Raw genomic sequence first — 3,614 nt, 5'->3', positions numbered from 1 at the left:
GGGAGGCTAAGGTGGGCAGATCAGGAGTTCAAGACTAGCCTGGCCAACGTGATGAAACTCCGTCTCTACCAAAAGTACAGGAATTAGCTGGGCATGATGGTGGGTGCCTGTAATCCTAGCTACTCGGGAGGCTGAGGCAAGAGAATCACTTAAAACCGGAAGATGAGGGTTTCATTGAGCAGAGATCGCCCCACTGTACTCCATCCTGGGTAAAAGAGTGAAACTCCATCTCAAAAAAAATAAAAAATAAAAATAACAAATGTTCTGTCTCTGTTTTTATTCCTCAAAACTACACTTTAATAAAATGAACTGTTTCCCTAATTGGGTGTTATAAATGTATGCCAATGCTTGAGTTGCAACCTCCAACTCTATAAAATGTTTTAGCAATGACTAATTACAAAGTATTTCCTCTGTGCTATGGAGAGGGATTGCTGGTGGATGGACTTATCCAGCCTTTACTGGGAAGAATATAACTTTTAGTGGAGGCTCTGTTAAGCATTGCCCTCCATTACTGAGGAAAGCTCTTCTCGAATACTTTTCTCCCAGATGAGTTCGCTGACCTCTTTAAGTCTTTTCATTGAAGCTCCTCATTTGATGCTGCGAACTGTCCTCCCCATCTGCCTTACCCTGTTTATCCTGCCTTGTTTTTTCTTTACCCATTTACCTCTTACCTCCAATTACATTCACTTATATTCACTGGGCTTGTTGTGAAAGTCCTCTCCCAGGCCTAGGGTGGAAATCTTGGTCTATTTTATTCACAGACTTATCCCAAGTATCTAGGACAGTGCCTGGCACATAGTAGGTGCTCAATAAATATTTTGCTGAATAAATTTAATATGTGAAATGTAGCAAATCATAATTGTTGTTTTTTATTGTGTACCCGATATGTTTCAGGTGCTGTACTCAGTATTTTTTTTTTTTTATTTTTTATTTTTTAGACGGAGTGTTGCTCTGTCATACAGGCGGGAGAGCAGTGGTGCCATCTTGGCTCACTGCAAGCTCCACCTCCTGGGTTCATGCCATTCTCCTGCCTCAGCCTCCTGAGTAACTGGGACTACAGGAGCCCGCCACCATGCCCGAAGAATTTTTTTGCATTTTTAGTAGAGACGGGGTTTTACCGTGTTAGCCAGGATGGTCTCAATCTCCTGACCTTGTGATCCACTGGCTTTGGCCTCCCAAAGTGCTGGGATTACAGGCGTGAGTCACCGCACCCGGCCAGTACTCAGTATTTTTTTAAACACATTATCATGTTTGATTCTTCCAACAACCTTGTGATGTTGATACAATTATCATCATCATTACTTTACATGTGGTAAAGCTGAGGTTTTGGCCGGGCGCGGTGGCTCAAGCCTGTAATCCCAGCACTTTGGGAGGCCGAGGCGGGTGGATCACGAGGTCAGGAGATCGAGACCATCCTGGCTAACATGGTGAAACCCCGTCTCTACTAAAAATACAAAAAAAAAAAACCTAGCCGGGCGTGGTGGTGGGCGCCTGTAGTCCCAGCTACTCGGAGGCTGAGGCAGGAGAATGGCGTGAACCCGGGAGGCGGAGCTTGCAGTGAGCCGAGATCGCGCCACTGCACTCCAGCCTGGGTGACACAGCGCAAGACTCCGTCTCAAAAAAAAAAAAAAGCTGAGGTTTAGAGAGGTGAAATCATTTGTGAAAATTGCTCAGCTAGTAGAAATTAGACCAGAGATTTGGGCTAGACATGCCCACTCCATGCCTGACTTCTTAGGCACTCTCCTATAATGGCCTATAACAGTAGCTACGTATCGTGTGGGCCCAATGACAAAGGAAAACACAGGGTTCCTTGTCAAAAAACTCCTCAAGTTTCAAGATGATGGCAACAGAGCTTTAAACGAAGTGCAGGGCCCTGTGTAACTGCACAGGACGTGTTCATGAAGCCAGTCCGAAGCTAGTCAATGTACATCCCCTGCTATAGCAATTGAGGGGAAGACACTGCAATTTCTTTCATCCTCATTTCAGGATGACTGACATCCACTCTAGTTTTGAGTTAGAAAGAAAAGCAGATATTAGTTCAGTGGACTCATTTGACAGAGAAACAAGTCTCAGTGAGGTGCTACTTATAAAGGGAAACATTTTCTTTATGCTACCGTTTACATGCTTAAGCATATCAAAGAGGCGGTTCCCTTGGTGTTGAAAGGGACCATAACAACTAGAAGTAGACATTTTTTACTGCAATCAACAGAATGGGAGTCACTGGTAGTACTTAAAATACAGATACTTCACTTTGGGAGGCCAAGGTGGGCAGATCACGAGGTCAAGAGATCGAGACCATCCTGGCTAACATGGTGAAATGCTGTCTCTACTAAAAATACAAACATTAGCTGGGCGTGGTGGTGCACACCTGTAGTCCCAGCTACTTGGGAGGCTGAGGCAGGAGAATTGCTTGAACCCGGGAGGTGGAGGTTGCATTGAGCCAAGATTGTGCCACTGCACTCCAGCCTGGGTGACAGAGCGAGACACAGTCTCAAAGAGTAAAAAAAATAAAAAAATAAAAATAAATACAGTTGCTTGTCAGGGTCTTAAAGAAAGCAAAGAGAATTCCAGGGTTTCCTTGTGATGTTACCTTCATTTGCCTTCATATGCACTTTATTAAAAATGGGTGACATGCATCACACTTGAATATATCATTGGTCTAGTGTGTTTGGTAGAAAAAAAGTTGAGTCCACAGCTTTAGATGATTGTCTCAGGTTGAAATATCCTTCCATATATTCTTCCCTACCTGCATTTCACTTAGATTTCAGGGTCTGATTGAAATTATGGCTCCTCTGTCTGACCTATTTGAATTTAACCTAAATCAACACACATTTGTTAAGTAACACTTTGTTCATTGTATAATAGAAAGGTGTAAGACACATCTTCTCATACAGATGACACCCTGTACCACCCTCGCATTTGATAACTGCTCAGGAAAACAGTCTTGATTAATTCATTGCTTACCCAATGTCGACTCCTTTTTTACAAAGAGAAGGTAAATTCATTCAAGATGATGATGGGCTCAGTTAAAAATGATTACTCCCTTGGGCCCTCTTATGGGTAGGAGTAGCCATGTGACCCGGATTGGTGACAAAACTGAAGTCTGTAGGGAGGGGCTTCTGGGAATCTATTGTTTATCTCATGAAAAGGGACAGGCTCAGCTAGCATACTCCCTTTCCTTCTTCCTTTCCCACTTCTTCCTACACCATTTCTGTACCTGTGTTGCAGGACTTTTCCTTAGCCCAGCTAAAGACAGGATCCTTGTCTGTCCCATGGCCATGAAAATTTAGGTTCACAGACAGTTTGAAGGGTGAGTAAAGCAGGGTTTTATTGGGTGAAAAGGAAGAAAAGGGGGAAACAGGGACTCTCCACAAGGCCAGAGTCTCCTGCTAGATGTCGTTTGAATCCCAGGTTCCACACAGGAAGAGGAGGGGCCAGGCTCCTCCCTGCTGCAAATGTTGTGAACTTCCTGTGGCTCCACCCCAGTGGGCAGGCTGGTTGGAGTTTCTCCAAGGACTCCCTCCCACCTGGCTGTCTCACCTGTAGTACCCAGCCTGCAACCAGGAAGACAAAAACCACAGTCAGGACAGCAGAGCAAGAAACTAGAAGGACTC

This window comes from Theropithecus gelada, chromosome 4, assembly GCF_003255815.1.
Source record: "Theropithecus gelada isolate Dixy chromosome 4, Tgel_1.0, whole genome shotgun sequence".
Lineage (NCBI taxonomy): Eukaryota > Metazoa > Chordata > Mammalia > Primates > Cercopithecidae > Theropithecus > Theropithecus gelada.
This window is presented reverse-complemented; position numbering follows the sequence as displayed.